The 14,480-nt window shown below is 28.6% G+C and overlaps 1 protein-coding gene across 2 annotated transcripts in view; it reads left to right on the forward strand.

Moving 5' to 3' along the window:
- LOC145333436 (glycoprotein 3-alpha-L-fucosyltransferase A-like) overlaps positions 1–14,480 on the forward strand; it is a 73,853-nt gene that overhangs the window by 3,282 nt on the left and 56,091 nt on the right. For both annotated transcript variants that reach the window (XM_080178579.1, XM_080178580.1), the window contains exon 2: positions 8,066–8,134. The gene's annotated coding sequence lies outside the window, so the exon portion shown is untranslated. The remainder of the gene's footprint in view (positions 1–8,065; positions 8,135–14,480) is intronic.

Consider the following 14,480-nt stretch of genomic DNA (forward strand, 5'->3'; position numbering starts at 1 on the left):
TCTTATACTAAATTGTGCCAACTTAAGTAATTTTAAGAAGAATAGATAAAAAATTACAATATAATTATATAAGAACATTGTCATAGTGCATTTATAAAAAAGATATAAACAGAGCTGGATCTTTAAATCGTTTTTATGGTGCGCTGAATCGGGGCGATTCAGAGGTGAACCGTAGGTGCGCTGGTGGTGAGCCACAGCGCACCTATAAAACATTGATTTTTAAAAGATTTTCGGCGCGGTGTTTTTAGATTGCTGGCGCACTCACTAAAATATCGATCCGCGCCAGTACAACTTTATTACTTAAGGCGTGTCAGTAAGGAATTTATATAAAATGCTGTGTCAGTATGGTATTTTATATAAAACATTAATATATAATTTATTTTAAAAATAACTATAAAAATGTTTTCTCGATAGTTTTGCAATAAAATATTAAAGTAATTAAAAAAATATCCATTTATTACATATGATTCACCCCGATTTGAACCGCCAATGCCACTCGGTACCGCGCCACTGCCCGATCCAAATCGCCCATACAAATTCGATTTAAAGATTGGTATTTAATAATTTGATGGTGCGCTGAATGAATCGCCCCGGTCTAAATCACCTATAAACGATTTAAAGATCAAGCTCAGAATAACTTCTCCTTTTCTTATTTGATTATTGAATTTTTAATCTCTCTTTCATTGACATATCCTTGAATATATAGGTTTCTTTTCTTTATATGCATGTAAGTATGTATGTGCTATAGTTTGCTTTATTTGTCATCGATTGGAAGGAAGAGTTTTTATATTATCACATTTTTTACGCCAAGTCTCATTATTTTAGCGGCTTGTCTGTTCCTTTTATTGATCAAAAGGGATAAGACAATGGACGATAAATTAATAGACATCCCTAATGATGATACACCAAGTTACTCCTTATGTAGATTACAATTAGTGGTTTAAACGTTTGGACACTTAACTTAATAAACCAACTGATCGAAACTCAATTAAACTTCCCAAAGTTGTTTAGCCAACGAATAAGAAAACGTTATTATAAGACTTTGGGGACTAGTCTAATAAATAGACCATTGCCCCCTTACTTCCTGGCATGTAAGTATATATGTGCTATAGTTTGCATTGTTTGTCATCGATTGGAAGAAAGAGTTTTTATATTATCACATTTTTTATGCAATTTGTTATAGCAGAATCCCTTTTTTTAGAGGCTCGTTTGTTCCTTTTAGTAATCTGAAGGGATAAGACAATGGACGATAACTTGATAAGGTTTTAAGCCAAAGATAACTTCGTTATAAAAGTTTAGGTACCAGTGAAAATAGAGTTCAATGTCCCCTCCCTCGTGGTTTCTATATAACTGATAGCTCTTATTTGAATTAAATTATTTGAATAAAAACTTACATAGTGATTCCTGTAACTGTTTGGTATAGTTTACTCTTTTATCATTAACAGAAAGCCGCCCATTGCATTGGTTTAGGTTAATGAATATGATCTTAGGTTTAAAAAAAAAAAATAACCTTCTTAAATTTTAATTACTTTTTTGAAGTTAAGAATAAATAAAATTAAGGAATAATATCAAAAGTTCGTGGTAATACTCTATAGCCGATTCTTCAATATAATGTTTAAGAATATGGGTAGAAAAAGCCATTATTCTGTTATTATAGAGCTACACTCTATACAAAAATATGCTATTCATGTATTTTTAACATTCGATGCATACTAATAAATATATCTTTTATCTATCTATACCAATCTCGTCATTGGGCTGTTTATTACACTAGTAACCAACGTTTTACAAAAACGTTTTCTAACAACTAAACTAACTTTGGGGACTTAATTTCGATGGGTTAGTTCATTAAGTTGAGTGTCCAAACGTTTCAACCACTTTTTGTTATAAACAGAAAGGATAATTTTGCGTATAATAATTGGGGATGTACATCAGTTTATTGGGCATTGTCTTTATCCCTTTAGATTCCTGATCTAATCGCTGTCCAAGTATACCTTCATAAAATTGAAGTAGTAGTAAAACTGGTAGTAATTTTATGATTTTTATTTTCATATTCGTGGATAAATATATGTAATACGATGCTATACAGTATGTCTGAGAACCGGTTCTAATCCAACGGATATTAACAGGTTTTGGAGCAATACTTGAAAGTCAATAATAACATTTAGAGTTTTTGTTAATTTTCTGATTTTTTGAGCTATAATTTCCTGGACGTTGTCATCCTTGCTATCATATATTATTCATCCAGTTATCTCATATGGATAAATGGACAATAGATTAATGTAAACCCCCAATCAATAAAAACAAAATTACTACTTTTTTTGCTGTAGCCTAAAATTTTTGGCTAAAAGTTTGGACACTGCTCGTTAGTAAACAAAAGTACCCTAATCCAACGACTAAAAAACTTTGGGTACCAGTATAATTTGGGTACAATGTCCCCTCCTTCCCTGATTAATATATTTATCGACCTATCCAATTAATTACTCAGATTTATAAAGTTATTGTTGCAGAAAATAACATTTCCGCTGGTGGGGGGAATTTTCTGTTGTGCTGTTTACTACACTAGTCCCCAAAGTTTTATAACAACGTTATTTTATTCGTTGTCTCTAGAAACTTTGTGGACTAATATTAAATTTTTTCTCTTTAAATTGAGTGTCCAATCGTTTCAGCCACTAATTTACCCTACGGAAGGGTTTATTTTGTGTATCATCATTGGGAATGTACATCAATCTATCAATCTGTCTTTTTTATTTAGATCCTTTGTTTTTTTTAATTGCACCCGTTTCTTACATTTAGGTTCAGTCTTTTTGTACGTCTGTAACAGCTCTTTTTTTTCACGTTAAAATTGTCCTATTAAAGTTAAACTTTTCATAACAATTCCTGTGACAGTAAAATACATTTAAAAAAACTGCATACCTAGTAACTCAGTATTCATGACTAAAAGTCACTCCTTTGTCTAATAGTCTATATGGTTAAGCTTTACTTTTATGGATGTTGTCATCTTTGTTTAAGTTATGATCTAAGGGTTAAAAAATATATATATTTGCTCTTAAAGTTTATTTGTTCGTTGTGAAACATATTTTTGGATAACAAAAGAACATATTTTTTCTTCTTAATTGGACAAAACAAGAAGGAAGGGAGGGGACAATGGACTGTTTATTACACTAGTCCCCAAAGTCTTATAATAACGTTTTCTTATTCGTTTGCTTAACAATCTTTGGAGACTTTATTAAATTTTGATTGGTTGGTTCATTTAGTTAGGTGTCCAAACGATACAACCACTAATTGTAATTTACAGAAGGGATAATTTTGTGTATCATCATTTGGGATGTACATCAAATCATTAGTGTCTTAACACTTTAGATCCCCGCAAAAATACTTTATATAACTGTACTAACTATTTTTGATTGTTTTTTTTTATTTGGAAGAGAAAAAATACAATGGCAATATAAAATCATAAATTGAATGACATATTTTTATTTCTATTTGATTCATTTTTTATGCGTAGCTACTACATAACTGGACCTATCCCTAACCTTAACAAGGATGACAACATCCATAAAAGCGAAGCACTGAAACGGTAGAACAAACGGACATTAACACTTGTATAATGTCAGAACTGAATAATCATAATATAAATGTATAAAATCGAAGCAAAATTGTAAGTAAAATTGTTGAAAAACTGCTTGATACAGAATAATGTTTATGGACATACTTACAACTTTAGGATTTGATAATAGAGTTGCTTCGCTTATAAAATTGTACTTTGTTGTCCAAGGAATCAGTATACCAAAAATCAGATTAATCGGATTATTAGATTACATAAAAATTAGTTGTTAAAAAAGTAAAAAAAATCAACATGTTTAAAATGGACGTACGGACATTCTGGTAATGATTATAGAATTGCTACGCTTTCTAAATCGTACCTAACTACTACAGGAATCACCATGCAAAGTTTGAAATCAATAGGACAATTCTAGCATGCCTAAATTAACGATAATATGCATCCGTTACGGACGGACGGACGTACGGACGGACCGACCCTTACTATAGAAAAGCTTCGCTTTTAAAAATATTCCGGCATTTACGGGAGGGGGGTTTCAACACCCCTACCAAGATTGAAGTTAGGGATACCATTACCCCTTTGTTTCACTCCTCTTAAGGATCTTACCCCCTAAGCAAAACCCTTTTAGGACCAAAGTTGTGGTTATAATTAGAATTTAGGCTTGTCCTTATAAAATGAAACTTTTGTGATTCTATAAATTCATTGGAAACTCTTATCCTTGTTTTTTATCAATTGATTTGTACGGCATTGAATTGGAAAATAATTCAAATAAAAAGTATAAAAGAATCAAAACGAAAAGAATTTGACATAATATAAGGTAAAAATAGTTGTTTTCGGCATCTTATTATAGACAGCTTTCTGCGGATATTAAAATGAATGTATATTAATTGAAAATTATAAGAATAAAACCCTCAGTGCTAACAAAACTGGTATTGATTTATGATTTTTATTTTAATATCAATATTTTTAAAATCAAAACTGGAATAATGTATTAAACCAATATTATTTCTTTCTTCTTTCATCGGATGGATTTGTTTCCTTTTGTTAGTTGTTTTTCTTATTTTTATAATGTTTTTTCTATTGTTATAACAAGGTATTCTGTAGTAAAGCTACATAGTAACTCTCTAGGTCTGAACGTTCAGCCTTACATTCTAAATATTTTTAGGGAAACAGCCCGGGATTCTAAAGGGATAAGACAATGGCCTATAAATTGATGTACATTACCAATGATGATACTCAAAATTACCCATAGATTATATTTAATTGTTGAAACGATCGAACACTCAATTTTAACAAATCAACAAATCAAATTCAATAAAAGTACCCAAATTTCTGAAGACAACTAATAACGCTATTATAAAACTTTGGAGACTTAACGGTCGCCAGCGACAAATAGGTGATATATTTAAGATAAATTTAAATTACTTGATAGATTACATTACATTGTTTTGAGAAATTAGATACGGCTGATAGATTGCAAAATAAGATTAAATAAACACAGAAATATAAGAACAAATTACTTTTTAAATACACTTTACAATAGATTTATTATTACTTGGAACTTACTTGGAATTGTAGCTGGCTAAAATAATGATCCACTCCCCTACAACTGGACGAACGAACTTACCAATAAATGACAAGGGAAATAGCAAACTAAATTGACGAAAATTTTTCCTCTGTCATAATATCCACGTATTTTCTACATCCATTTATTTTAAACATCAATATGAGATGGTTAAAACTATGTTTTATCCTATTTATCGCTTGAAAAACAAGGTTGGCATACTGAAAGAATTAAGATAATGGATATAGAATAAGTGGACATTGTGACAGGTGAATTCTTGTCGTTAGTTTAGGTTGCTAATATAGTCCCATGATATTCTCCAATACCCTCCTCCATGGTCAGAGGAGGGGGAAAGTCATGGATAAGGAGGGTGGGGGATATGGGAGGTAAGGTTATATTAGCCAGCTGGGAGAAACATTCTATCTGTGTATGAGATCCACGTTCTTTATACATTAAGAGGATATATTCTTTACATGTTGAACAATATTTGCAGAATAGATTTATTAGGTTAGATGCTAAATCAAATGCAGTAATCAATACATCTTAAATGAAACATTTGGACTATGTTATTTTAAAGCTCTTGTATATTGGTACAAGGATATAAAGGGATAAGACAATGACAGATAAATTGATGCACATCCCCAATGATGATTATAATAATGATTATATGTAGATTATAATTAGTGGTTGATACGTTACGTTTGGACACTCAACTTATTGAATAAACCAATCAAAATTCTAGAAAAAGTCCCCAAAGTTGTTAAGCCAATGAATAAGAAAACGTTTTTCTAAAACTTTGGGGACTAGAGTAATTAACAGTCCAATGTCCTTTCCCTCCCTGATATTTGTGCTGTGCATATTGTTTTTGTGTATTGGTCCATCTATTTATCTTACAAGGCATATCGTATTAAACATTACCCCAAATTCTTTTATATTCTTAAGATTTCCTAATTCTCTATGTATGTAAGAATGTACTTTAATTTAACGAATTGTTTTAAAAGAAATTTTTTATGGTTGTTCTAGTGAGTTAAAGCCTTTAACTGTTTTTTTTTTCTCAAGACTTTTGGTGGAAGAACCATTTAGAGTTTAGAGTGTTTAATCTATTCTAGGTTACCCAGACAAAAATGACTAGGATTTAGGTTGTTTATTAAGTAATTTGAATTTTAATTGTACTTGTATTAAATATTTTTTAATTTTATAACTTTGTATATATTTTAATGCCCAAATAATTATGTTTTTGTTTAAGTAAATTTTATCTGAAACACTTTTAGCAAAGCAAAAAGAGAAAAATATGTTTTAGCTAAAAATGTTGAAAAGGAAAGTTAAGCTAACCTATTTAGTTTTTGTATTTGTTGAGTAGATTATATTGTTCTAAGGTAATGGAATATATTTTCTACTTACAAATAAGTAGATACCCTCAAATATCAGGGAGGGATGGGACATTATTTGGCTGTTTATTACACTTGTCCCCAAAGTTTTAGATCAACCTTTTCTTTCTCGTTGGCTTAACAACTTTGGTGACTTGTATTGTATTTTGATTGGTTGGTTTATTAAGTTGATTTCAAACGTTTCAACCACTAATTGTAATCTTCAGAAGGACTAAATTTGTGTATCATCATTGGGGATGTACATTAAATTTATCGGCCATTGTCTTTTCCTATTAGTTTTCTTCACAAAAAATAAGTTTTCTTGGAAAACAACAAAATAATAACAAGGAGCATTTTGTCCATAAGGTAACATATTCTTTAACTAATTGTCTATGATAGATAAATACCATTATTTGGGGAGTTGACATTGGGCTGTATATTATGCTTGTACCTTCAGTTTTATAAACTTCCTATATCAATTGTTAGCGTAAAAGCTTTGGGGACTTTCTTAAATCTTGATGGGTTTGTACAATCTATTGATGTCTGAACGTTTCAACCAAACATTTCAGTATACCAAAATGTAACTTTGTTTATCATAATTGGGGGTGTAAATAAATTTATCATTCATTGTCTTATCCCTTAAAATAATAATATATTTATACTAGTTACAGAGTGGCTATGTTTTTTTTTTTTAATTGTTTTGTTGTAATATATAAACTGTTTGTCTACTTCTTAACTAAACAAATAGAAGATACTTTATTTCTAAGTAAGATGTAAGAAGGGGGAAAATTAATCTTCAACCCTTTTTTCCACCAAATTTACAAGCTCAAACATATATTATTTACCTTTGAGGGGAATATCAAATAGCCTAGAACCTACCCTGGATAAAGAATAAACTGTTTATTTTCTATCAAATCCATCTCCCTTTCTCTACATCTATAGCTGTTTATTAGAAAACCTTTTTAAAACTGAAAGAAAAAAATATTCATTTTTAATGCAGGGAGTAAGGGAGGGGACAATGGGCAATTAATTCAATATAAGAGTTATCAAAGAAAGGGCATGAAATCCAGTTTAATCCAATAAATTTGTAGGAAATTATAAAGGGATTGTTAATTGAATAATAGATTTCCATAGCGTCATGTAAAGTGAAATCACAATTTGTTTTTGATGAAATATATTGATGTTTTTAGGTGTGATTTTTATATTAAAAGATTATTGGACCCGGCCAGCTGCTAGCAAGAATATGACTGCCCCTTTTTATTCTGTTTATTTCCCTTGCCCCTTGCCCCCACCTCCCTTCTCCCCGTCTGCTACATTCCAAACTAACACAACGAGTGTTTATTTCCCTTCCCCCCACTTCCCTTATCCCTTCTCCCCGTCTGCAATATTCAAAACATACATAACGAGTAGCAGCATTCTATGCGAAAGTCCCCAAACAGTCAGAAACTGCTAAATTCTTGCACATTCCCTTTAAGCCAGTCCCCAAAGTCTGAGACTCCTAAAAATTGAATATTCGATCCATTGTCCCCTCCCTTACTCCCTGTTTTTAATGGCAATGTTTTGTTTCAGACCCGGGTTTGAGTCCCTGGCATGTTGGATAAGATGACGTCTTTGCCCACATAGGCATTAAAATACCAGGTATATATTTTTTAGCCAAGGTATTCTCCCTTAATCTAATTATTATAACATCATAACAGCATAAAAGCATAGGTTCATGTCACAAGTTATTAGTTTTAGATAATAACTTAGAAGATGGGTAGATAAATAGACAGATAAATATGTACATTGTTGAATAGATAGATAGATACATAGTAAGCTTTTTAGCCAAGGCATTCCCCAGTTATTTTAGAGTATTATTTAAAGCTTGCATGAAAAGCTTTACAAAATAATTTGAAATATGGGTAGATAAATAAATAAGTTCATAGTAAAGCAGATAGATAAATACATTGTTGAATAGATTGATGGATAAATAGATACATAGTTATATAGATAAAACTAGAGTTAGCTCAATATAACTATATCACTATTGGCTAGTTTTCTATAAGTACATATTTATTTTTCTATTTCTCAATAAATCAATTTTCCTCCCCCGCCATCTAAAAGAAAGAAGTAAATATTTATTAATTTAAATGATTTTAAAAATATTTTTTCAATTATATTTTTTTCACATTACCATCACCAAAGGGTTAATATGATTAAAATTTTAGTTTTAATATTTTAAACTGTTTTTAACCTATTTTTAAAACATATATCAAAAATATACTATGACACCAGTAGAATTAAACTGCAGAGCCTAAATTTGAATTAAGTCCCCAATAAACTTTTTTGAGGGGATTTAAAAATTAATTTTACTGTTGCTGTGGTCTTTTTTGATCAGAGCAAAAGGTCTTTTTTTTATTTGGGTAAAATTCGTAGCTTTTAGAGTGTTTTGCTTCATATATATAGTATTCTGGTATAGAGTAAAATTAGGCCTTTTGATTTCATCTAAATTAATTCATTAAAAACTTAATTCTTTACAATATATCAATGAATTAACTTTATCGTGCTTGTTTTCCATCACTTATTTAAAACACAAAAAAATTGGCTGTAAAGGGTTAAATAGTGAAAGATGACAACAAACGCTTACGCAATACAACAAATTTTTTTTTGTCACATATTCAAATATGATAAAATATAAGATTATTCAAACTTATTTTTTTAAATATTTTTAAAAAGCATGTATCTTTTATGTGTATAGTTTTCATTCTTTTCATTTTAATTAAATAAAAATTATTTAACTACATTGGAAATAAGTCACTTTGTGAAAACACTCTTTTTTGAATTGTAAAAAACTGAAATGAAACGAGACATCTAATTGGTTCAGACTTCAGAATAATATGTTTTATTTTAATGTTAAATTTCTTCTATATAAATTATTGTTTTAGAAAAAAATTATTTGCATCGCACAGAGTAGAGTTTTTATTATTGTATTGATATAATCTGAATCACATCAAATTGTTCTGTAAGAAACAATTTAACCCCAAACTAAAAAATGCTTTTGCTTCAATCAAAATGATCACAGCAACATATAAAATTGATTTTTAAATCCCCCCAAAAAAGTTTATTGGGGACTTAATTCAAATTTGGGCTCTGCAGTCTGATTCTACTGGTGTCATAGTATATTTTTGATATATGATAAAAAATAGGTTAAAAACAGTTTAACACAAAGGAAGTGTCGCAACAATCGAATTGTTTAAAAATACAGTTTTCTTAGATTTACTCTATTATGAACGTATATTTTTTATTTATGAAAAAATGATTAAATATTTCAATGTAATTCAAATATCTACATGAAGTGAAAAACTTAATTCATTCCATAAACAAATAGAATAAATGTCTTATCGCTTTGGTCAATGAGAGTTTAATGAGGATTATTGGAGCACTATGAGTTTTAAACACTTTACTATTGCAAGACTCGAGCTCATTTATAGACGTTTATTTCCTATATAGATCTGTCATGGATCTTGATGCAATAAAGCAGGCCGTTTTGTAAATATTAAAAATTGGAAGATTTCATTAAATAAAAGTAATCGCAAATATACTTAGTAAATAATAGATAGGTACATTGTGAGATAGACAGATAGATAAATAGTTACATAGTTAGAAAGATATAATTATATATATTTTTAAAATATTTGTAATTTAAATTATGTTATGAAAAATCCTCTAATATTTTTTGTAAAAATCTTTGAAACTTTTGATTTTTTGTTTATTGTCAGTATCAAAATGTTATTGTAACTGATAGTATCATTACGAAACATAGATAGCTAGACAGATAAATAAGTATACACATAGATAGATAAATTAATAAATAGGTACTTAGTTAGATAGATAGATAGATTAATAGGTACATAGATACATAAATGGATAAATAGCTCTATATTTCTTATATTTCATGTACGTGACTTGTAAGTAATATTGTTCTCTTGAAAGTAATAAATATACTGGGAAAGGGGAGAATATCAAAGTGTTAGATATAGAGGGCTAATTGGAACATTAGTAGATTGAACCTGTAAGGATAGATTGTTAGATGAATGAATAGATGGTACATTAGTTAAATTAATAGATTGATATACAGTTCAATGGTTAAATTGATTAGTGGCATTATTGATAGATCAAGTAATGAATCAAAACATTTATTAAGATATAGAATATGATATAAAAAATAGAAATTATGTCAGGGGCGTATATTTCCCCCCCAATTATTTTCAATCTCCCCCCTCTGAATTTCTTTCCCAAATTTTTATAGTAAAATATCGAATGTTTTTATTTTTATTTTTGTGGGGGTTTGGGGTTTAGGAAAATATTAAAAACCTGAATTATATTGAAAAGGAAAGGCAGTGCTTTAGAATGATTAATAGGTATATTCATTATTAATAATAGCAAAAATTGTTAGCTCAAAAATAGCTTGATGAGATATATTAAGACAATAAAATAAAAGTAAAGATGTATAATTCATATAACTACTTGGCCTAAGTGATGGAGACCCTTTTCGATTGCTAGCAAATTGTTTTTGGATCTTTTGAAGGGACAAGGCTTTGGTTTTTAATTCTAACACTTTTAGCTGATTTCGAAATCAGGACAGGGTTCCCGCCCTGTGGACAGAGTTACATATTGTTCATGTACTCTGTGATCATATAATTCAATAATAAAAAACATATTTGTTTCTCTATGTAGATAACTTTATTACCCGCATGGTAAATGGTTGGTAATTGTAAGAACATAACAGTACTTAACATTCCAACTTCTCATTCTTGCTAAATTCTCTCCTCAACAATATTTGTTGGAAATGTTGCTGGAAAATTGTAACATTTATCCCATAATTGTATAATTTCTCTTTTTTTATTACTTGTGTCTTGTCACTAGACTGTAGAGCAACACAACCTTCTTTTTTTGAAACTTCTAGAACATTTTGGGATAATCAATGATTAAAAATAGCCTAAAACCTGCCAGCAGGGTTCAGTAATGACTAAATCCTGACGGCCTGTAAAGCACAACAATAATTGTTGGAATTGTTGCTAAAAAAATTGTTACATTTATTCCAATAATTGTATAATTTTTCTCTTTTTATTACTTTTGTCTTGTCCTTAGACTGTAGAAAAGAGTTTTACAAATACCTTTCCCGTAATAAAATTTTTGTTTTAAAATTCTAGAGAATTTTGGGGTAATCAATGATTAAAGATTAAATCCTGCCAGTAACAAATCAAAGTTCATAATCCCTCAAACTAACTATTTATTTTCAACTTTTAAGAAAACATGTTTCTAGATTCTGTGAGTTAGCCTGGGTACTATCCTTTCGGGGCTTCTTACCCTATAGTTTATATCACCTAACCCAATATAAGCATTTTAAATGTTTGTTTGTTGTAAACTTAAAATTGGAGTTCAATTACTATCAGTATTGTTTTTTTTTATTTTAGAGATACTAAATAATACAAGGATAAATAGACATTCTCTTACTTAATTCTAGTACTTGAAATAAACTATCAAGGGGTGATATTAACAATTCTTATAGAATTATTTCAAAAATATATTATTGAAAACTAGCCTGTTGAATACAAGATAAGATATTATCTAGTACAAGGTCTCTCCAACTCAGCTCAGGTTTCTATGTAATGTTTGTCTTTTCAATTCCAGGAATTTTCCTCCAAAACTTGGAAACCTTTTCTATCCTCCATCAGAAAGGGATGGATATTTTTAATAATTATTAGTGTAAAACAATTTCAAGATTACATTTTAAGAAGTATTTTTCATTTCTTTTTCATTAATGTATATATTTTTAAAATATTGCTGTCTTTAATTATTTTGTAGTTTTCATACTCTTTGTAAACTCAACAAAATATAGTCAGCAAAAAATTCCTTTTAGAGAAAAAATAACTTTTCTAAATTTATTGTGCCTGGCTAGCCTAAAAGTCTAACATTAAAACTCTAATATCAAATGAAATTGCTTTATCTTTCAAAAAATGAAAGGGATAAAATATTTTTTGATTGTCCAAAACATTACTTAGTTATTAAACTATTTTGATATAATATAAAATATATATTTTTCCAAAACATTAAAAGAAAAACCTTTGTTTAAAATAAGAAGATATGTGGGCTAAGCTAGTCTGTGTTGTCTGTGGTTATGCTAATAAAAATGATTTATACTCATAGTTTTTGTCCAATATTTGACAGTTTTCCATTCTTTTTATTGAAAATCTACCAACATATTAATATTTATACAAAACCACACAGATTTATTGATATCCATTATAATTCAACCTGAAAAGTTTAGATTTTTCAGAAATCAATTTTGACTTCTCCATCTAATTTTTTTAGAGAAGTAACAGGATGTTTTGAATTTACATAAGGATCACTTTAACTGTTAAACCTATTTTTTTCTCCTTTACAATGTAGTAGCATCTAAGGTCATAGAAAGGTTTATAATTATATAACCACCCTCCAAAAATAAATCAACCTAGAAATTTTTTTTTACTTTTGGTTTTAAATAAAGATTTAAAATATTGATTTTTGTTTCTTTTAACTAAAAAATTTAATGATAAAATCCAAAGGTTTGAAAGATTGGCTTATAAAATATTTAACAAATAACTGATAATGCAGTTTAATCTTTCCTTTCCATTTGTAAAGCTACCAAGTTGAAAATATATGTGTGGAACAAAATTGGAAACATAAATCTTTCTTTATATTGTTATGGGTAATAATATTTACTTTGCAAACCTTTTACCAATAGTTAAACATTTATTTTAACATGTGTCAATAGAGAAAGCTTTCACTTAATTCTATTTTATTTCCAAATGTATAACTTTACTAAAATTAGTTTTCTATTGAGTTTTTATGACACTCTTAATTAAAAAAAATCTGTTTCTGAATTTAATCTTTTAATTTTACTAATTTAAAATCTAATTTGGTAGGTTCTAAATGAAAATTTTTAATTTTTATATAATCTAATTTTAGAGAATTTTAAACCTAATCTAGAAATCATTAAAATTCAAATTCAACTTATTATTACTTTTTTTGAAATTCAGTTTGATGTGTGAAAGCTTTCAAACTAAAAAAATTAAACAGAACAATTCTATCAAAAAGAACATACTTCAAATATTTATGTTTAAGTTCTAGCAAGTAAAATCTAAAGCAATATTATCTAAATATAATGTGTGAAAATTACCTGTGTTAATTAATTTCCACTTAATATTTTTACCTTTACTCTTTATTTCAAATATTTTTCTTTGAATAAAAGTAAAGAACTTACCAGAAGAATTTAGCTAGCTTCTTTGACTCATGCAACTGAAAGGCATCTCATGTGTGATTGAAAATACAAATATAAATGATTGTACATACCTAAACATAGAAATATGTATGTATGTATTGTTGTGCTTCAATATTTGAGTGTGTGTATGTTAGCCTCCCTGTTAAACACAGTATCAAAGTGTTTAACTGCAATTTAATGATGGCAATTACTTATAGTTATTAAGCGCATTGTAATATAAAAAGCTTTCTGCAGATAAAGGACTGTACGATTATAAGATTAAAGCCAGTTTTTTTAGCCCCAAGATGCTGAAATATATTTATATATGATAAAAAATGTACAATTATAAAATTATAGCCACTTTTTATAATAAATATTACACTTAATTTTTCAGTATGGCTAATAAATGGTTCTAATCCAGCAGATATTATGAACAGGGCAGATATCTTTGGCTTGTAAATACCTTTATCCTTGATGTTGTAAGATGAGCAGTGCATTCAAAATTGTGGATTCTATTCAAAATATTTAGATCAAAATTTGATCACAATATTTTAAACGAGGTTATTCACCAAAGTTTTCAAATAAAGGTTGCTACTTCCTGTAATACGATGTGAGAATAATTATTTGTTTTATATTTTTCCTATTTAATTCATTCTAGATTGTTTAGTTATGCAATTACTCAAAGACAGATTTTATTGAATA

This window comes from Acartia tonsa, chromosome 12 (genome assembly GCF_053477335.1).
Source record: "Acartia tonsa isolate MP-2025a chromosome 12, ASM5347733v1, whole genome shotgun sequence".
Taxonomy (NCBI): domain Eukaryota; kingdom Metazoa; phylum Arthropoda; class Copepoda; order Calanoida; family Acartiidae; genus Acartia; species Acartia tonsa.